The 23,305-nt window shown below is 41.3% G+C and overlaps 1 protein-coding gene across 4 annotated transcripts in view; it reads left to right on the top strand.

The window, feature by feature from the left end:
• nlgn3a (neuroligin 3a) overlaps window positions 1–23,305 on the top strand; it is a 297,964-nt gene that overhangs the window by 186,709 nt on the left and 87,950 nt on the right. The window lies entirely within an intron of this gene.

Raw genomic sequence — 23,305 nt, 5'->3', positions numbered from 1 at the left:
CATTCTGTAACAGTCCGCTAGGATGTTGAGTCACCAGAGAAAACAGAGGAAAGCTGCAGGTCAACAAAGGCTATCTGTTAACAATATGATTTTTAAAACTATTTGTGAGATGTGTCCATCCCTAATTGATTGTCACCGAGGGGGACAATTACGGGCCAGCAATGTATTTGAATCCAGTCATACAAATGTTAGACTAAATAAGGATGAGCAGTTTTCCTTCCTTGAAGAATTTATGACAATTTGTTATTATTAATTATCAGCATTAAGTCAAGCTGTATATTTTCAAAGTTTAGTTATGTCACTGTTGCCATGATAGGAAGCAAACTTACTTACAAGAGCATCACAGGCACATAGCATTTGAGACACAATATTCATAAATTAAACAAGAAAGAACATTAGAACAAAAAGAAGTTTATGCTAGTGCAAAGTAGTCTAAATAGCGATAGTGTTGCTATACTGAGGTAATGTTTAGGTTTGTGGAGGTTTTCTCAAGAACTAAATGGTTGAAGTCAAGTAGAAAAACCGTTCCTTGAACCTGGTGCTGTAGGTCTTTAGGTTTCTGTACTTCTTGACTGATGTTAACTGTGATCATATGGCACCAAATCACAGGGATTTTTGATGTTGTTTGTTGCCTTCTCGAGGCAATGCCTCCTGTAAGTACTATTGATTATGGGGAGGGATGTGCCCTTGAAGCATTAGGCTGAGTCCATCATTTTCTGCAGCTCCTTACATTTCTGCACTTTGAAATTGCCATACCAGGCCATACGGTAAAAGTGTCACCATCCTCAGTGTGGAGTGTGCACGTTTTCCCTGTGACCATCTGAGTTCCCTCTTGGGGCCCCGATTTCATCTCACACCCCAAAGACATGTGGGTTGGTGGATTAACTGGCCATCGCAAGTTGTATGTAGCTCAGTGAAGAGGGGGTGGGGTTGATGACAATGTTGGGAGAATACAAACTGAAGGTTTAGTGTAGATGGGTGGTGATAATTAGCATGGGCTTGGTGGGCCATGCTGTATCCCGTTCCATGATGATGATGATGATGACGTCAACTCAGGCCTGAGAGGCCAGCGTCGGGCATTTTCATGCCTTACAAGACATGGAACGAGAGACCGTCTGGCGCGCCATTCCTCACACAGACATTTCGCAGTACAGTATTTTCTTTATTTTACGAGGTCGAGTTGCGAGCTCAACGCTCAACCCGGCACGGATGGAAAGCGTACTCGGGAACAGCCCGACTAGATTGGAACCCGGGAACCTCCATTCCGGAGTCCGGCACTGATGTCACTGTGCCACCAGCCAACCATGACTCTGACTTAAAAACTCCCATTACTATCAGAGTGCCCGTATTCCAGAAGTAAAAGTCAACACAAAATAATATTCCAAAGCAAATTTATAAATCATGGCATATCTCATTGAAATGTCAATGAATCTCTATTTGGTGTTCCTTTTTTTCCTGACTTCGATATCTCTGGCTGTGACATGCCTCACTCCAAGGCTATTTCAGCGGTTTCAGACAGCAACATTTTGCAAAGGTGATAAGCAACATCAAGGGGTTTGGTGATGTTTAGAGATGGACTGATGAAAGCTGTCTTCCTGAGTGATCCATTGAACTGCTGACACCTTCCCACGATGCACCTCAACGACATGAGCAATCTTCGGCTGGGTTGCCGGGTTGTTGTGACACGCTGCAAATATGGTTAAACACTGCTTTCTGTCGCCAGCATGGTTCAGCTTGGATGAGAAGGAGCTGTGCTAGCACAGTAACAAACACACCTTGCATGACTAGGATATCAGCTTCTGCAGTATGTCAACAGGATCCACAGATGGGATCAGAAGGTAATCAGAAAATGCACATTGAAGGGTGAGAAACTGGCATCAGAGCCTGCATCATGGTTGGAAGCACATGTGCTAATGGAGTTATCCACCAGCTTTTTGCTGAAAGAGATGCATTCCAAGATCTGCACACTACTCTGACAAAATTGGTGTTTAGCTCCTCTGTGCCACTTGACTTTGTACCAATTTTACAAATACCACAAGCATTTCTTTGCACGTTCCCATCAACACTTTTCTGTAATCTGCACTATTTACATGCACATCTCTGTCGCCAAACTTGACGGCATTTTCACGGGTGAGACCAAGCCTTCTCTTTCTTGCTGCCCTGGCTATCGAACACTTATGCTGGAATTTAGAAATTCATCCAAATTATCTACATTTTTAGTCTGAGTTTGTGAAACATTGTTTCTACATCACTGTTTAATCTTCTAGCCATACTCTTTTCAACTTCAAAATGAAGTTTAATTGTCATTCAACCAGACATGAATGCCCATCAATACAGTCAAATGAAACACTACTCTGGGATCGAGGTGCAAAACACAGTAGCATTAGTCATACACTGCAAATAAGGCACATATAAAATAGCAGTAAAATACAGTGACACAAAAAATATATAGCCCAAGTCCCTGAGTCCATGAAAGTTGCAGCAGCCTGAAGTCAAACACAATATAGCTGGTCTTCTGCCAAGTGAACTCTGGACGGCAGCACTGACTCCAGTAGGACATTGCTCCATACGACCTCCGGCACTCCAGTGGAGTGCCTGACTCCAAACTTTTCCTGGGAGCTGCAAACAAGTGACACCATGGCTTGAGGCCTAGTCCTCGTTAGGTCCAAGGCCACGTGGCTCCCCCCACTGTTCGCCAATAAACTGATGAACTGGACTTGCACTATTCCAAACCAGCAATGTCCAACAGGATCTCGCAATCACAAGAAAAGCGACTGAAATGGTTACTAACTGTTAGACTGCTCATTTCCTTTGTGGACCAACTCCTCTCTGTCATGGGCAGCATCACAGTCCACACCAAGTCCTGCTCTTTCAGTTTCTCCGTCAACAGGAAACTCACTGATAGGGTAGACCTGCAGTACTCTAAGTTCTTAAATGTCCAGCAGAGTATTGTGACCATAAAAACTACATTAAAAAAATCAGTGGCACCTTTGTTTGACCTCGTAGCCGCTGTGTGCGAACACACCACCATCTTACCATTAGTTTTTCATAACTAACTGTCTAGCTTAGAGTTAGTTGCTCTATAAAATGAATAAGATCTGAGGGCAGTGTTGCAATGCAGAGAGGAAGAATAGGTAGAAGCGTATGATTAAACTATCTGAAGCTTGAAAAACAGAAGGGGTAGTGGTATGAGGGCTAAATGGCAGGCAAATGAGAGAATGAGGCATGAAATGATGTTACTATTCCTTTTTTGGAATGCTACTTTTCTAATAGTGTAGTAATGCAAACAAGAGTATATACATTAAGTATTAGGATACCGAGCGCAGAGCAATAAATCCGCAGATAGCTGAAGGCGGTTGGACTGGGATAATATGGTCAGATAGGCACACATGGGAGACTCGTCTTAATTAGATGAGGCGTAAAATATAAGAGCATGGGGGTAAAGCTTGAGCTTGTTAAGGCAGCAATTGGGGCACAGCCATGTCCACTTCTGGTGACGGTATCGCAGGATAGATACAATAGGACCAGAGAGTTTGCAGAGGAAACCTATGACAGCATTACTAGGCTGGAGAATGTTGACTATGAGGAGAGTGTGATTACATTGATTTTTTTCCATTGGAACTAAGAAGCCTGAAGCAAAAGTTAATCAAGATGCATTAAATTGCGAAGCCTAGAGAGGATAAAAGTGAGAACATGTTTCACTTAATAGAAAGGTCACATGAATTTCAGGTTTTTGGTAGCAGTATTAGAGAATATTTTAGGAATTCTATTTCAACCAAGGAATGATGGGAGTGAAGAACTTACCCAAAAGGCAGAAACCTCATCACATTGAAAAAGCAGCAGTGTGAATGGTAAACGTGCCATAGGCTATGGGTTTTGATTGAGAGCTGGAAAGTAGGCTTAACATAAGTAACTCTGACTAGGCAGGACATGAAACTGCTGTGAAGATCTATGAACTTACTTTATATAATGTTATGATGCTGTAAATATTAATTTATTCTTTCATGTAAATGAAAGCGGGCTTCAAGTTATGGAGTCAGAGCAATACAGCACAGAATCAAGCTGTTTGGCCCAACTGGTCCCTGCTGACCACAGCATTCTCCCAGCTAGAGCCGGAGCCAGCTGACCCAAGCACCTCCTCTCCACATACATATGAAAATGCCTCTTAAATGCTGCATTTGTACTAACCTCAACCACTTCTTCCAGCAGTTCAACCCAGGTATTCACTTCCCTACTAACTATGAAGTTACCTGTCAGACCTCTTGAATCTCTCTCCACTTACCTTGTATCTGTACCCTCTTGTTTTGGACTGTAACCCTGGGGGAAAGGCTATGACTGTCCAACTTTTCCACACTCCTCATGATTTTATAAATGTTTCAGGTCACCTACACTCCAAGTAATAAAGATCTAGCATAGCCAATCCCTCCCAATAACTCATGACCTCTAGTCCTGGCAGCATATTCAAATCTCTTCTGCATGTTCTCCAGCTTGCTGATGTCTTTTCTATAAAAGTTACCAAAACTGTACACAGTACTCCAAGTACAACCTTACTAGCAACTTGTATAATATCGATATTCCAAAACTTGATGCCCTAACTGATGAAGGTCAATATGCTAAATGCCTTCTTCACTCTCCTGCCTACTTGCACAGCCACTTTCAGCAGATTGTGCACTGTTATGCCCAGTCCTTATTCCACAGTCCTTGTCAGTGAATCGTAGGGTACTATGTAGATCCTACCCTGGTTTGATTGTCCAAAATGCATCACCTCACAGCTATCTAAGTTGAAATCAAGTTGCCATTTCTCAGCCCCTCTCCCTAACTGAACAAGATATTTTTGCTATTCATTGCAATTTGTTTCACTATCAACAAGAGCCCCCCCCCCGACTCTGTATCATCAACAAACTTGCTGAATGTACCATGTACGTTCATATGCAAATCATTTACACAAATAATGAATAACAGATCCCAATACTGACCCCTGGAGTACCCCATTAGTCACAGGCCACCACTCAGAAATTTAACCTTCAACAATCGTTCTCTGCTCGTTACCATCATTAACTCCCGCTTCCAGATCAGAAAACCATGCGGAACCTTGTCAAAGGCATTACTAAAGTCCGTAGATGACATCTACTTGCCGAACTTCATCAATCTCCTTAGTTACCTCTTCAAAAGATTCAAGAACTCCCACGCATAAAAACATGCTGACTATTCCTGATCAGGTCTTGACTATCCAAGTGATGGTAGACTTTTCTTCAGAATTCTGTCCAGTAATATTGCCCCATCCCGAATGTCAGAACTCTGGTTGCCCCAGTCAACATTCGGAAAATTGAAATCTCCCACTAGCATTACTCTATTATTCTCACTACATGCAATTTCTCAATATATCTGCTGATCAGTCAGGGGGGGGGGCGGGGAGGGGGGTCTATAATATAGCCCTATCAAGGTGACCAATCCTTATTTTGAATACCCTCTAAGCACTGCTGTTACATACTCCCTCATCAAAAGGAAAACACTTCTTCCACTCTTACCCGTTCCTAAAGCAGCAATTCCCTGGAACTAACAGTCCTGCCTTTCTCTCAAGTTATAGTCACAATAACCCAGTCCCCATAGTAATCCACACCCTTGGTTTACTCACCTCGTTTGTGAAGCTATATGTATTGAAATAGATGCAATTTAAAGCAATTTAAAACACACATTCTGCAGGGCCTCATCCCATGTTCTGCCTAAGTCAAGTTTCCCACCACTATCACCCTGTCTCACTGCACCCTTTCCCACTGAGCCTCAGAGCCAGTCACAGTGCCAGAGGTTATGTACAGCTGCTAACCCCTGAAAGAACATCCCCCTCAACAGTATCCAAAGAAGTATACTTGCTGCTGAAAGGAATAGCTACAGCAAAACCCTGCACATACTGCCTACACATCTTACTACTTCTGCTGGTTACCTATCTACCTGAAGCCTACACCTTGGATATGACCACTTCGTAAAAGTCTAATATATGAAACGCACAGCTTCTCAGGTGATCCTGAGTACCTTCTGATCCATCTTCTGTTTCTTCATCCAGTCTGCCAGGAAATATATCTAGACGTACTTCCCACAGATGTAGTTATCAGGGAGACTGGGGTTCCCTAACTTCCCACATCTTGCAGGAGGAACATTCCATTGCCCTAACTACAGTGAATCAAGGACTAAGAACAACAAAATAAAACTTCAGTGCTGCCTTCTCACTGAAGCCAATTTAAAGAGCTGCAGTCACTTTCCACACCTGGGCTACTCTCCTGTTTCCACTGTCAATATGGCCACTCGACTTGACCCTTCTATTTATTGGCTACTGTTAATTAGCTAATTAGCAAATCAACTATTAGCTGACAATTTGAAAATGGTCCTCTTTATGTACTTTATGTTCATACAATCAGTCCATGTACAGTATATAACTGTTACATTCTGTTTTATAGGATTCATTTTATATTTATATTGTATATTTTATTGTATTCTTTATGCTTACTGTGTTTTTCTATGCTGCATCAAATCTGGAGTAATGATCATTTAGTTCTCCTTTACACTTGGGTACTGAAGAATGGAAATGGAAATAAGCAATCTTGAATCTTTAGAGTACTGTTAAGTGAAACTCAAAAGCAAGTCCTGAAACCTGCAGTACCTTTTAAAACTCCCATGTCTGATGCTCCAAGACCCAACTCCTATAAAGTGAAACTTACCAATAGGTCTTGAAAACAACTTCTTTTAAACTTCTGTGCCTTGTTGTGGCAAATGCAATGGGACTGGAAGGAAGTTTTGTGATGGCACATACTGTGTATTTCAAGTTAGTTTTCATCTAATTCGGCCAAATGTGGGTATGAATGAATCCGAATGAACTGTGCCCAGATGCTGCTGAGCCACTGTCTGGATGGGCAAGAAAGCAGAGGATGGTTATGTGACAGTGGACAAATTGTCAGGCTCGTTTATACATCTGAGCCATTTACATCGGTGACATAAATGAGCCACATGTAATAACTATGTCAGCAGGCGGCTTACATTGAGACACAGTTGAGAAATTAGCTGTGAACAGGAGTGTGGTGTTCAAGTGGGCTCCAGTGACTAGGTTAGTGTGGACAGATTTTTTCAACAGGGGAATGTGTACATCATTTTTGGAGCACAGCTTTTGGAGAAAGTTACAACTTAACAGTAAAACATAGTAAACGAATGAAAATCTTGGCTAATGTGTGGACCAGAATTGTGGTTCCTAAGAGCACAAGACAATATAAACAGAAATTGAGCGCATATCTCTTCAAGCCTACCCCATCATGTAGAGCCCTCAATCCGCCAATCTTTCAATCAGTTATCCAATCACAAACAAGAGAAAATCTGCAGGTGCTGGAAATCCAAGCAACACACACAAAATGCTAGAGGAACTCAGCAGGCCAGGCAGCCTCTATGGAAAAGAGTACAGTTGACGTTTCAGGCCGAGATCCTTCAGCAGGACTAGAGAAAAAAAGATGAGGAGTGGGAGTTAAAAGCTGGAGGGAGGGGAGGGAGAAACACAAGGTGATAGGTGAAACCTGGAGGGAGGGAGGTGAAGTAAAGAGATACAGGGCTGCAGAAGGGGGGGAATCAAATAGGAGAGGGCAGAAAACCATGGAAGAAAGAAAAGGGGGAGGAGCAGTAGAGGGAGATGATGGGTAGGCAAGGGGATAAGTTGAGAGAGGGAAAAAGGAATGGGGAGTAGTAGAGGAGAGTTAGGGGTTGGCTGTTACTGGAAGTTCGAGAAATCGATATTCATCCCATCAGTTGGAGGCTACCCAGTCGGAATATCAGGTGTTGTTCTTCCAACCTGAGGGCAGCCTCATCATGACAGTAGAGGAGGCCGTGGATTGACCTATCAGAATGGGAATGGGAAGTGGAATTAAAATGGGTGGCTACTGGGAGATCCCACTTTTTCTGGCAGATGGAGTGTAGGTGCTCAGTGAAGCGGTCTCCCAATCTACGTCGGGTCTCACCAATATACAGGAGACCACACCGGGAGCCCTGGACACAGTATATGACCCCAACAGACTCACAGGTGAAGTGTCACCTCTCCTGGAAGGACTGTTTGGGGCCCTGAATGGTAGTAGCACTTGTTCTGCTTGCAAGGATAAGTGCCAGGAGGGAGATCAGTGGGGAGGGACGAATGGACACAGGACTCACATAGGGAGTGATCCTCGTGGAAAGCAGAAAGTTGGGGGGAGGGCACGATAATGTTTGGTGGTGGGATCTCATTAGGCATGGCGGAAGTTACAGAGAATTATGTGCTGGATACAGAAGGTTATGGGGTGGTAGGTGAGGACAAGGCACCCTATCCCTGGTAGGCTGGCGGGAGGATGGGCTGAGAGCAGACACGCATAAAATGAAAGAGATACGGTTGAGGGCAGTGTTGATGGAAGCCCCTTTCTTTGAAGAAGGAGGACATCTCCTTCATTCTGGAATGAAAAGCCTCATCCTGAGAGCAGATGTGGTGGAGACAGAGATCCTTTCAATGAGTTATCTACATTCATGTTAAATATTTCAAAAGAATGAACCTCCACAACTTTCTGGAGTCACAGGTTTCTGCCTTTCAGGCAAGTTCTGTGATTCATACTCAAGAACACGCAGCTCCCTCTGTGTTTCACCCTTTTCTAGCCATTGACCCTTCAGGTAATAAATCTGCCTTTTCATTCCTCATTAATATGATCTGATACATCGTATTCCATTTGTCAGATTTTCACCCATTCACTCAGTCTATCTATATCATGTTACAGAGTCAAGGCATCTTCTTCAGAGCATGTGCTTCTTTCTATTTTCATGTCTTAGGCAAACTTGGATGCCTTACGTTCTCCCCCTTCATCCAGGTCATTAATAAAAGTAATAAATACAGTGACATGCAAAAGTTTGGGCACTGCTGGTCAAAATTACTGTTACTGTGAATAGCTAAGCGAGTAAAAGATAAACTGATTTCCAAAGGCATAAAATAAATGATGACACATTTCTTTAATATTTTAAGCAAGAAAACTTTATTATTTCCATCTTTTACAGTTTTAAAATAACAAAAAAGGAGAAGAGCCCGAAGCAAAAGTTTGGGCACCCTGCATGACAGTACTTAGTAACACCCCCTTTGGCATGTATCACAGCTTGTAAACGCTTTTTGTAACCAGCTAAGAGTCTTTCAATTCTTGTTTGGGAGATTTCACCCATTCTTCCTTGCAAAAGGCTTCTAGTTCTGTGAGATTCTTGGGCCGTCTTGCATGCACTGCTCTTTTGAGGTCTATCCACAGATTCTCAATGATGTTTAGGTCAGGGCACTGTGAGGGCCATTGCAAAACCTTCAGCTTGCGCCTCTTGAGGTAGTCCATTGTGGATTTTGAGGTGTGTTTAGGATCATTATCCTGTTGTAGAAGCCATTCTCTTTTTACCTTTGGCTTTTTTACAGACGGTGTGATGTTTGCTCCAGAATTTGCTGGTATTTAATTGAATTCATTCTTCCCTCTACTAGCAAATGTTCCCCGTGCCACTGGCTGCAACACAAGCCCAAAGCATGATTGATCCTCCCCCGTGCTTAATAGTTGGAGAGGGGTTCTTTTCATGAAATTCTGCACCCTTTTTTCTCCAAACATACCTTTGCTCATTGCTGCCAAAACATTCTATTTTAACTTCATCAGTCCACAGGACTTGTTTCCAAAATACATCAGGTTTGTTTAAATGTTCCTTTGAACCTTTTGAATAGAACTTTTTGTCCACAATGGACACAAAACCCACAATGGACTACCTCAAGAGGCGCAAGCTAAAGGTTTTGCAAAGGGGGTGTTACTGTCATGCAGGGTGCCCAAACTTTTGCTTCGGGCTCTTTTCCTTTTTTGTTATTTTGAAGCTGTAAAAGATGAAAATAAAAAAGTTTTCTTGCTTAAAATATTAAAGAAGTGTGTCATCTTTAACTCGATGCCTTTTGAAAATCAGTTCATCTTTTACTCGCTCAGCTATTCATAGTAACAAAAATTTTGACCAGGGGTGCCCAAACTTCTGTATGCCACTGTAATTGGGGACCAGAACTGATTCCTGGAGTACTCCATTGTTCACAAGCTTCCAACCTGAACTTTAAAAATGAAAGATTAGCTTTATTTGTCACATGTACATTGAAACATCAAAATGACAAGTGAAATGCATCATCTATGTCAATGACCAACACAGTCCAAGGATGTGCTGGGGGAAGCTCACAAGTGTCGCCATACTTCCAGTGCCAACATAGTGTGCCATGACTTATTAACCCTAACTCATATGTTCATGGGACGTGGGAAGATACTGGAGCATCCGAAGGAATTCCAGGTGATCACGAGGGGAACGTATAATCTCCTTACAGACAGCATTGTTGAACCTGGGTTGCTGGCGTTGTATTAACGTAATGCTACCACTACACTACCATTCCACTCAATTCGACGCAATTCTTTATTTTGTACTCTAACTAATATTCAACCCATTCTTACATTCTTCCCCCAATACTCCTAAACTGTGCTCCACCATTTTGATGGCACTTTGTTGAGTGTCTTTTGGAAGCCCAAATGCATCATGTCTATACCTCCTTTACCTAATAAAGTGGTCACTGAGTGTATGTTTGTGGTCTTGCTCTGCTGTAGCCCATCCACTTCAAAGCTCGATGTGTTGTGCATTCAGAGATGCTCTTCTGCACACCACTTTTGTAACGAGTGGTTACTTGAGTTGCTGTTGCCTTCCTGTCAGCTTGAACCAGTCGAGCCGTTAGCCTCTTCTCATGGGTGATGGATGCCACCTTTTTTCCTTTTTGAGGCGTCACCATTTGAAGGTGTCCTGGATGCTGGGGAGGCTGGTGCCCATGAAGGAGCTGGCTGATCTTACAACTCCCTGCAGTTTTTTTTTTCCAGTCCTGATCAGTGGCCCTTCCATGCCAGAATGGGATCAGAATTGAATTGGTTGGTGATGCAACCAGTTAGGATGCTCTCCATGGTACATCTGTAGAAATTTCTGAGTGCCTTTAGTGACATACCGATTTTCCTCAAACTCCTAATGAAATATAGCCTCTGTCATCGTTCCTTTCTAATTACATTAATATATTGGGTCCAGTACAAATCCTCAGAGATGTTGATATCCATAAACTTGAAACTGCTCACTTTTGACACTTCTGATCCTTCAATGAGGACTGGCATGTGCTCCCTTGACTTCCCCTTCTGACGTCCACACTCAATTCCTTGGTCTTACTAATGTTGAGTACTTTTACTGTGAAAACAACCAGTTGTTCTGTCTTGCTCCTGTATGCCTCCTTGTCACCATCTGAAATTTTGCCAACAATAGTTGTGTCATCAGCAAATTTATAGATGGCATTTGAGCTGTGCCTAGCCACATCATCACATAGAGAGAGTAGAGCAGTGGGCTAAGCACACATTCTTGAGGTATGCCAGTGTTGATTGTCAGTGAGGAGATGCTATTTCTAATCTGCACCAACTGTGGTCTCCTGGTGAGGAAGTCAAGGATTCATTTGCAGAGGGAGGTATAGAGACCCAGGTATTGGAGCTTGTTGATTAGAACTGAGGGTATTATTGTGTTGAACGCTGAGCTGCAATCAATAAACAGCAGCCTGGCTTAGGTACTAATATTGTACCAGTGATCCAAGGCCAAGTGGAGAGCCAGTGAAATTGCATCCACTGTAGACCTATTGTGGCAATAGGCAAATTGCAGTGGGTCCAGGTCCTTGTTTAGGCAGGAGTTGTTTCCTGCCATGACCAATCTCTTCAAGTACTTCATCACGGTTAATATCAGTGCCACTAGGTGATAGTTGTTGGGGCAGCTCACCCAGTTCTTCATAGGCACTGGTATGATTGTTGCCCTTTTGAAGTAGGTGGGAATCTCTGACTGCAGCAGTGAGAGATTCAAGATGTCTTGGAACATACCCACCAGTTAATTGGCACAGGTTTTCAGAGCCCTAACAGGCACACCATCAGGGCCTGGCAGCTTGCAAGGGTTCACTCTCTTGAATAATGCTCTGATGTTGGCCTCCGAGTTAGAGATCCCAGGGTTACCAGATACTGCAGGGATTCAAACAGGTGTAGTTTTATTCTCCCTTTCAAAGCGTGCATTAAAGGCATTGAGCTCATCTGGGAGTGAAGCATCACGGCCATTCATGATGTTAGCTTTCAGTTTATAGGAAGTAACAGTCTGCAAGCCCTGCCAGAGCTGGCATGCATCCAATTCTTATATTTAGTTAGAAGCTCAGATAAGGTGCTACTAAAAAGTGATGTACTCTGTCTTGGTGTCATGATCAATTTTCAAAGCATTGTCCCCCAGCCTCACGTTCACTCTGATTATGCTGTTTTGTGATAGCAAGAGAGACAAGGGCGTCTAATGAATTCAGATTGAAATATTTAGGAAATGATTATTGTATTTGTTAATATACAGTATGATTTTCTTAGGAAGTAATAAGAATTGGAGTATTAACATGGGTTTGAAAGAAATTGCTGATAGATATGCTAATATGTGCTAGACAATGGATTGGATTATGTTTAATTTAAAAAAAACTGGAGGGAGACCTGGGTTGTGACAGCTAGGGAATAAATTAGTGATTGGATATATTTGATAATGATTTAGAAATAGCTTGGGTGTTATGCATGGTCTGTTAAAGCACAGAAAATGAAGTGGGAGTCATGTCTTCCTACTTTTTTTTTCTGCAGATTAATGAGGATCAGACTGGGATGGGCAAACTGAGAAAAAAACAGCTCCATATCACTGAATTTCAGGCAGCCCTTTTTATGGTGTTTTACTTTCATATTAAATCAAATTTGTAGTCATAGACTTAAAAAGAATTAAATAAAAAGGAGAACAACAAATATTTTAAAAGCAGAGCAGCTAATTATTCATTTTTGAAATCCTGAGCACAAATGTCTTCCTTAAGCCAGGAATAAAACCAAAATGATTTCTCGTGTTGGACCAAATGTGGGCTGTTTCAGGGAAGGGGGTGTTATTGTGGCAAATAAAGAGGATTAATAGTGTTTCTTTGGAGTCTCTGTGTAAGCACTAATGAGCGGAAATGACAGCACAAACCTACTTGGACGAATAACTATTAATCCAGCACATCTGGCAAGTAGAGGAGAATGTTCAAGGGCACAATATACACTGTTCACTATTCATTACCCAGAGAGGAAGCAATGACTTGTTTACTCACACAGAGTTCTGAAAAGTCACAGCCTGCTGTACTGCTGTGGGGAGCATCTGAATTAATCCCATCATCACAGAAAGGCAACTCAGTGCATCAGCATAGGGAAGAGTATAAATGCTGAACATCTGAAAGAAAATTACCACAACTCCTTTAATCCCTGTGCTGGACTTTAGATCCAGGAGTGTCTGATATATAAGATCAGAATTTATTTTTCTTGAATTCCAATCTAGGGCCTGGTAAAATGGAGCACGACAAGATTGGTTTTGCTTCTAGAAACTTGGTGCCACCTGTGGAGATCAAGTCATTGGGTGTATTTAAGGCGAAGATAGATAGGTTCTTGATTATCCAGGGCATCAAAGGGTGTGGGATCAAAGCAGGGGAGTGGGGATGACTAGAAGAATTGGATCAGCTCATGATTGAATGGTGGAGCAGACTCATGGGCCAGATGGCCTACTTCTGCTCCTATAACTTATTGTCTTATTATTATACTGGGATGTATTGCACAGGTTACTAGCTCGCAGTTGGTGACTCGGTAGCCTGCACTTCAATTTCAGGGTCTGTACCCCAGATAAACCAACTGCAATGATGTAGTGGCAGCTTGAATCCCAAGATTACACCTTGAAATTCTTGGCAGCTCTGTATATCCTGTATTCTTTATGTATATTGGTGAGTTTGAATCTCAGGGTTGTATATGGGAGCATATATGTTCTCTGATAATAAAATTACTTAGAACCTCTGAACTTTGATCTTTGTTATGTAATACTGTTTGGGAAGTGGTAGTTAATGAAAATACTCTGAAAATTAATTGCTTTTGTGATTTATAAACTGTGCCCATGAACGTATTTCAGGATTTTATTTTGTTTTGATTTACATGGTGGATATTGTTTGAATTCAGCACCATAGACCAGACAGGAGAGTACAATCTGATCTAGCTCTCCTGCCTTGGGATTTTCACTGATATGAATGTAATGTCAAAATTTACTGAACAGATTATGGCAATAGTAAATGTTTAAATATTAGTACACTGCATGTGTAGTTAATGGCATTAAATACTCATGCAAAATCATACTTCACTCTTATGGCTTAAACATACAGTACACTATCAAATTTTATGTTAAATTGCAATATGTATTCTTTGCATGTTAGTCCAATTTTATTGTAGCCGCTTTGCTACATGGCAGTGCACTGTTGCACAATTGATACTTTATGTTAAATCTTTATACTGTATATAAATCGGACAGAATATGCTATGTAAATCTTCCTCCCTGTTGTTAAGGATTTACACAATAGATGTTTTATAAACACTTAATCAATGTCTGAAGCAGCCCAATGCCAGTGGTGCATCATTACCATGGGAAGAATGGTAAAAATTTACCATTTTACTCTAAGGTTTCGATGGTATCCTTGAAGTGCTTCTAGGGAATCTTGCAGATTGATGGTACTGGCCTATAGTCATACTGCTGGGAATTCTTGCACTCTAAGGAATATTGGTATGCAATGACAATGCTGAATAGTTCTTGACGATCGTAGGGATAACTTGCAGCAGACTGAAAAATTTGAGCATGTAGATATTAAGGAAGAGGATGTGCTGGAGCTTTTGGAAAGCATCAAGTTGGATAAGTCATTGGGACTGGATGGGATGTAACCCAGGCTACTGACGGGAGCGAGGGAGGAGATTGCTGAGCCTCTGGCAATGATCTTTGCATCATCAATGAGGACAGGAGAGGTTCCGGAGGATTGGAGGGTTGTGGATGTTGGTCCCTTATTCAAGAAAGGGAGTAGAGGTAGCCCAGGAAATTATAGATCAGTGAGTCTTACTTCAGTGGTTGGTAAGTAGATGGAAAAGATCCTGAGAGGCAGGATTTATGAACATTTGGAGAGGCATAATATGATTAGGAGTAGTCAGCATGGCTTTGTCAAAGGCAGGTCGTGCCTTACAAGCCTGATTGAATTTTTTGAGGATGTGACTGAACACATTGATGAAGGTAGAGCCGTAGATGTAGTGTATATGGATTTCAGCAAGGCATTTGATAAGGTACCCCATGCAAGGTTTATTGAGAAAGTAAGGAGGCATGAAATCCAAGGGGACATTGCAATGTGGATCCAGAAGTGGCTTGCCCACAAAAGGCAAAGAGTGGTTGTAGATGGGTTATATTCTGCATGAAGTCCAGTGACTAGTTATGTGCCTCAGAGATATGTTCTAGGACCCCTACTCTTTGTGATTTTTATAAATGACCTGGATGAGGAAGTGGAGGGATGGGTTAGTAAATTTGCTGATGTCACAAAGGTTGGGGGTGTTGTGGATAGTGTGGAGGGCTGTCAGAGGTTACAGTGGGACATTGATAGGATGCAAAGCTTGGCTGAGAAGTGGCAGATGGAGTTCAACCCAGATAAGTATGAGGTGGTTCATTTTGGTAGGTCAAATATGATGGCAGAATATAGTATCAATGGTAAGACTCTTGGCAGTGTGGAGGATCAGGGGGATCTTAGGGTCCGAGTCCATAGGACACTCAAAACTGCTGCGTAGGTTGACTGTGTGGTTAAGAAGGCATACGGTGCATTGGCCTTCATCAATCATGGGACTGAGTTTAGGAGCCGAGAGGTAACGTTGCAACTGTATAGGACCCTGGTCAGACACCACTTGGAGTACTGTGCTCAATTCTGGTCGCTTACTACAGGACGGACATGGAAACCATAGAAAGGGTGCAGGGGAGATTTACAAGGATTTTGCCTGGATTGGGGAGCATGCCTTATGAGAATAGTTTGAGTGAACTCACCCTTTTCTCCTTGGAGCGATGGAGGATGAGAGGTGACCTGATAGAGGTGTACAAGATAATGAGAGGCATTGATCATGTGTATAGTCAGAGGCTTTTCCCAAGGGCTGATATGGCTAGCACGAGGGAGCATAGTTTTAAGGTGCTTGGAAGTAGGTACAGAGGAGATGTCAGGGGTAAGTTGTTTACGCAGAGAGTGGTGAGTGCGTGGAATAGGGTTCTGGCAGCAGTGGTGGAGGCAGAAATGATAGGGTCTTTTAAGAGACTGCTGGGTGGATACATGGAGCTTTAAAAAATGGAGGACTATGAGTAAGCCTGTGTAGTTCTAAGGTAAGGACATGTTCAGCACAGCTTTGTGGGCTGAAGGGCCTGTATGATGCTGTAGGTTTTCTATGTTTCAATGATTCTAAGTATTAGTTTGTATTGTACTCTGTTACACAATTGTTCTATGTTGCAGTGAATTCCTACACCATAATAGCAAAGCTCAATGCAAATTCAAGGATCAGCTACACATCTTCAGCCTTCCACACTTAACAATAAAGTCAACAATCTCAGATAATAAGCCATTTCAGACCAATATCACACATTCAGCAATTGTTCTCCCTTCTTTCCTAGTAATTTCTGATTTCATTCATCTCTTCTTTGCACTTGGTTCAAGTCATGTATTTTGTTATACACTACCCTTACCACTTTGTTTCAACGGTTACCAACAGCACTTCCATTATTCAGTCTCCACCTGACCACAGATACTTCCGTTGTTTCTTCTTCCCCTCAAGTTTCACATATTCACTGACTGATTACGCAGGAAAGAAACCCTTCGATTCATCAAATTGTATTGGCTCTATGTAAGAACAATTCAGAGTCCAGTTTGATTGTCTTCTTTCCATACCTCTTTATGTTCTTTACATTCAGGAATTTATCCAGCTGCCTTTTGAATGCTATGACTGAATTTGCTTCCACTGCAATCAATGCATTCCAAACCCTAATCACTCACTGTTTAAATAAGAAGTTATTTCTCTGGCCGGCTGGTGGTGCAATGACATCAGCGCCGGACTCTGGAATGGAGGTTCCCAGGTTCGAATCCAGTCTGGTCCGCTCCTGAGTATGCTTTCCATCCGTGCCAGGTTGAGTGTCGAGATCGCAACTTGACCTCGTAAAATAAAGGGAAAAATACTGCGAAATGTCTGTGTGAGGAGTAGCGCACCACACAGTCTCTCTTCCTCAGTCTACGCCTTGTAAAGACATGAAAAAGACGTTGTCCTGCCAACATTGTACACGAACGCACGCACACAGATGCATACGCACAGACACACACAAACGCATGCACACGCCGAAAAGAAAGAAGTTATTTCTCATGTTAGTTTTGATTCTCATGACTGTTATCTTCATCTGTATCCTTTGTAATCTGTAAAACTTTTGCATCTTCTCTAATGTGTGGCATCCAGAATGCTGATTAGATTGTTGAAAATCTGGTGCAGCCACCATTGTTGACTAGTCGTCACAGAACTTTTTTCAATATTTTTATTAATTTTCTACATAGGAGAATACAAAGTTCAAGAAAAAAGAAATATATCAAATACATTATACTGAATCACACATGCAAACTCTTTACTGCATATTAATACAAATTGATTAATTCACAATATTGAAATATAGTAAATTTATTATATGGAAGAAAAATCTAACCCGCCACCAAGACCGAAGCAGATTAGTAAAAAAGAAAAAAGAGTATATTATTAGCCATCATCTGTGCTTTAACAGCAAATCAAAGGTTTTGAAAATAGTTCAGAGAAGGTCCCCATAATGTTTGAAAGTCTTGATTAGATTCAGAAATTGAACACCGAATCTTCTCTAAATTTAAACATGACATCACATCACGCAGCCATTGAACATGAGTGGGCGGGATCACATCTTTCCATTTAAACAAGAGCGCCCTCCTAGCCATAAGAGAAATAAAAGCCAAAATGTACCAATCAGATTTCTCCAAATTAACAATCCTTCCTCCAACAATACCAAATAAAGCGGTCAAAGGATTAGGCTTAAAATTCACTTTAAAAAGTACCGAGAAGGTTTGAAATACTTCTTTCCAATATTTTTCAAGACTCAGGCATGTCCAAAACATATGAATGAGTGAAGCTTCTCCATTATTACATTTATCACAATAAGGAGATAGATCCAATTAAAAGCAAAACAACTTATCTTTGGTCATATGGGCCCTATGGACCACTTTAAATTGTAAGAGAGAGTGGTGAGCGCATAACAATGAAGTGTTAACCAATTTAAAAATTTCATTCCAAGTTTCCTCAGAAATTGAAGTCTGTAAGTCTTGTTTCCAAAGGTTTTAATTTTATCTAAAGGAACACTTCTCATTCCCAGCAAAATATTATAAATATTAGATATAGATCCATTATAAAAAGGTTTCATATTAAAAATTACATCTAGTAGATTCTTATCAGGACTTTCAGGAAATGTACATATTTGAGACCTTAAGAAGTCTCTTATTTGTAGGTATCGAAAAAAGTGAGTTTTGGGTAAGCTATATTTAGCTGACAGTTGCTCAAACGAAAGGAGACTTCCCTCCGTAAACAAGTCCAGGAAGCATTTAATACCTAATCTATCCCATTCTTTAAAAGCCACATCTATCATAGAAGATTTTAAAAAATAATGAGAAAAAATGGGACTTGAAAGAGAAAATCTCAATAAGCCAAAATACTTTCGGAATTGTACCCAAATTCTCTTAGTATGTTTAACTACCAAATTGTCAGTTAACTTACTCAGGGATAAAGGAAGTGAGGATCCAAGAAGAGAAATAATAGAAAATTTATTCAGAGTTAGCTTCTAAAGAAACCTACATCGAACAATCCTCATGATTAATGTAATATAACCCAAATGTAAGATTACATATATTAACTGCCCAATAATATAACTTAAAGTTTGGTAAAGCTAGCCCTCCATTCTTTTTAGCTTTCTGCAGATGAATTTTGTTTAATCTAGAATGCTTATTTTTCCATATATAGGATGATATAATAAAATCTAGAGAATCAAAAGAAAATTTAGGGATAAAAACAGGGATAAAAATATTTATATTAATAGAATTAATTCAACCAATCAATGATAAGGAAAGAGGTGACCAGTTTGATAATGTCCTTTATACATAATTCAATAGGGTAAGAAATTTTTCTTTAAATTAGCACTTATACTTTTTAGTAATTGTTATACCTAAGGAAGTACATTGGTTTCTTACAATTTTAAAAGGAAGGTTAGAATTAGTTGATATCCAATTATTCTAAGGAAAAAGTTCACTCTTATGTAAATTCAATTTATAACCTGAGAACTGGCTAAAACAGGAGAGTAAAGAAAGCACCTGGGATAACGAAGTCTCAACATTAGAAATAAAGAGCACTAGATCATCAGCATAAAGCAAAAGTTTATGGATAGTGCTTCTCTTTAAAATACCAGTGATATCATTAGATTCTCGAAAGGCTATGGCTAAATGTTCTAAGGCCAGATCAAAAAGCAAAGGACTCAATGGACAACCTTGTTGGGTGCCATGTTGAAGCTGAAATGGTTTGGAGTTATGAATATTAGTAATAACCCTAGCGGAGGGAGCTAAATAAAAGTAATTTAATCCATTGAATGAACTCAGGTCCAAAATCAAATTTTTCTAAAATTTGAAATAAATAACTCCATTCAACTCTGTCAAAAGCCTTCTCAGTATCTAGGGATACCACATATTCCGATATCTCCTTAGAAGGAGAATAGATAACATTTAATAAACAACGAATATTAAAATTAGAATATCGATTTTTGATAATTCCAGTCTAATTGTCAGAAATGACAGATGGTAAATTATTTTCATAATTTACGGGCCAAAACTTTAGATAGAATCTTAGGTGTCAACATTAAGTAAAGAAATTGGTCCATAGAAAGAGCATTTAATGGGATGCTTATTCTTTCTGAGGATAAGCGAAATGGAAGCCACATAGAAAGATTGAGGCAGCCTGCCCAGTTTAAATGACTCCAAAAAAATTGAACATAAATGAGGTATAAGCAGTGAGGAACAGGTCTTAAAGAACTCTACAGAAAATCCGTCTGGATCTGGAGCTTTCCTCGAGTGCAATGAGCGCACAGCCTCGACATTACCTCAAAAGATGTAAGTTGTTCCAACTGCTTTCTGTTGTCAATAGTAATTGTGGGAATGTTTAATTGGTCTAAAAAATTGTTCAGTACAATGTTACCCTTAGGAGAGTCAGAGCTATAGAGTCTAGAATAAAATTCTCTTAAAGTATTATTTGTTTCTAAATGAACAGTTGTCCTATCACCGTTAGCTTTACGTATTTGTTTAATCTGCTGTTTAGCTATAAAGGTTTTAATTTGATTATCCAATAATTTACCTGTTTTGTCTCCATGAATATAAAATTGACTTTTATCTTTTAGGAGTTGAGTTTCAATTGGGTAAGTTAAAAGAAGATGAGATTTAGTTTTAATTTCAATGCGCCTTTTATATAAAGCAGGATCTGAAACCAGAGCATACTGTTGGTCTAATTGTTTCAACTAGTTAGCTAAATCACTTCTCTATTTATTAGCTTTTTACTTAATATTTGCAGTATAAGAAATAATTTGTCCTCTAGTATACGCCTTAAAGGCATCCCATCTGATAAGACGAGAAGTCTCCTCTAACGCACTCTTCATAAAAAAGAGTAATTCGTCTCTCCATAAACTTTAAAAAATCTTTATCAGATAGCAAAGTTAGATTAAAACGTCAAAACCTGTTTGTTTGAAGAAGGCCAGGAAGATTTAAAGATAAGAGCACAAGAGCATGATCTGAGACAACAATCACTTTATATTCAGAGGATCAAACTAATAGAATCGTTTGGCTATCAGAAAAAAAGGTAATCAATCCTGGAATATATATTATGGACCTGAGAGAAAAATGAACATTCCTTGTCCAGTGGATGAAAAAAAAGCCAAACATCAACAATACCACATTTCATTAGAAAAGATTTAATCAACACAGCTGCAAACACGAGGAAATCTGCAGATGCTGGAAATTCAAGCAGCACCCACAAAATGCTGGTGGAATGCAGCATGCTGCCTGACCTGCTGTGTTCCACCAGTATTGTGTGTGTGCTGAATAAACACAGCTGATTTATTTGGTACCACTAATTTAGAAGATGAACGATCTAAAGCTGGATCGAAACAACAATTAAAACCTCCTGCCATCACCAATGAGTACAGACTGAGATCTGACAAAAGTGAAAAAAAACGCTCAAAGAAGCCTCCTTCATCTATATTCTAATACTATTAATTTGTTACCTAGCTTCCCTGATACTATAACAAAATGCCCAGTAGTATCAGAATGCAAACATGAGGAAATCTGCAGATGCTGGAAGTTCAAGCAACACACATGAAAATTGCTGGTGAATGCAGCTGGTCGGGCAGCATCTCTAGGTAGAGGTACAGTCGACGTTTCGGGCCAAGACCCATCGTCAGGACTAACTGAAGGAAGAGCTAGTAAGAGATTTGAAAGTGGGAGGGGGAGGGGGAGATCTGAAATGCTAAGAGAAGACAGGAGGGGGAGGGATGGAGACAAGAGCTGGACAGTTGATTGGCAAAAGGAATATGGGAGGATCATGGGACAGGAAGCCAAGGGAGAAAGAAAAGGGGGAGGGAGGAGAAAAGCCCAGAGGATGGGCAAGGAGTATAGTGAGAGGGACAGAGGGAGAAAAAGGAGAGAGAGAAAAAGAATGTGTGTGTATATAAATAAATAATGGACGGGGTACGAGGGAGAGGTGGGGCATTAGCGGAAGTTTGAGAAGTCAATGTTCATGCCATCAGGTTGGATGCTACCCAGACGGAATATAAGGTGTTGTTCCTCCAACCTGAGTATGGCTTCATCTTTACAGTAGAGGAGGCCGTGGATAGACATATCAGAATGGGAATGGGACGTGGAATTAAAATGTGTGACCACTGGGAGATCCTGCTTTCTCTGGTGGACAGAGCGTGGGTGTTCAGCAAAACGATCTCCCAGTCTGCGTTGGGTCTCGTCAATATATAGAAGGCCACATCGGGAGCACCGGACGCAGTATATCACCCCAGCCGACTCACAGGTGAAGTGTCGCCTCACCTGGAAGGAATGTCTGGGGCCCTGAATGGTGGTGAGGGAGGAAGTGTAAGGGCATGTGTAGCACTTGTTCCGCTTACAAGGATAAGTGCCAGGAGGGAGATCGGTGGGGAAGAATGAGGGGGATGAATGGGCAAGGGAGTCGCTTAGGGAGCGATCCCTGCGGAAAGCAGAGGGGGCGGTAGGGATAGATGTGCTTAGTGGTGGGATCCCGTTGGAGGTGGCGGAAGTTATGGAGAATTATATGTTGGACCCGACGGCTGGTGGGGTGGTAGGTGAGGACAAGGGGAACCCTATTCCTAGTGGGGTGGCGGGAGGATGGAGTGAGAGCAGATGTGCGTGAAATGGGGGAGATGCGTTTGAGAGCAGATTTGATGGTGGAGGAAGGGAATCCCCTTTCTTCAAAAAAGGAGGACATCTCCCTTGTCCTGGAATGAAAAGCCTCATCCTGAGAGCAGATGCGGCGGAGGCGGAGAAATTGTGAGAAGGAGATGGCGTTTTTGCAAGAGACAGGGTGAGAAGAGGAATAGTCCAGATAGATGTGAGAGTCAGTAGGCTAATAGTAGACATCAGTAGATAAGCTGTCTCCAGAGATAGAGACAGAAAGATCTAGAAAGGGGAGGGAGGTGTCGGAGTTGGACCAGGTAAACTTGAGGGCAGGGTGAAAGTTAGAGGCAAAGTTAATGAAGTCAACAAGCTCAGCATGTGTGCAGGAAGCAGCGCCAATGAAGTCGTCGATGTAGCGAAGGAAAAGTGGGGGACAGATACCAGAATAGGCACAGAACATAGATTGTTCCTCAAAGCCAACAAAAAGGCAGGCATAGCTAGGACCCATATGGGTGCCCATGGCTACACCTTTAGTTTGGAGGAATTGGGAGGAGCCAAAGGAGAAATTATTAAGAGTAAGGACTAATTCTGCTAGACGGAGTGGAGTGGTGGTAGAGGGGGACTGGTTAAGTCTGGAATCCAAAAAGAAGCGGAGAGCTTTGAGTCCTTCCTGATGGCAATGGAAATATATAGGAACTGGACATCCATGGTGAAACATATAATTCTCCGTAACTTCCGCCACCTCCAACGGGATCCCACTACTAAGCACATCTTTCCCTACCCCCCCCCCGCTTTCCGCAGGGATCACTCCCTACACCACTCCCTTGTCCATTCGTCCCACTCATTCCTCCCCACCGATCTCCCTCCTGGCACTTAGACTTGTAAGCGGAATAAGTG

This window comes from Mobula hypostoma, chromosome 10 (genome assembly GCF_963921235.1).
Source record: "Mobula hypostoma chromosome 10, sMobHyp1.1, whole genome shotgun sequence".
NCBI classification, from domain to species: domain Eukaryota; kingdom Metazoa; phylum Chordata; class Chondrichthyes; order Myliobatiformes; family Myliobatidae; genus Mobula; species Mobula hypostoma.
The sequence above is the reverse complement of the archived record's forward strand: the minus strand, read 5'-3'. Positions and strand labels throughout refer to the sequence as shown.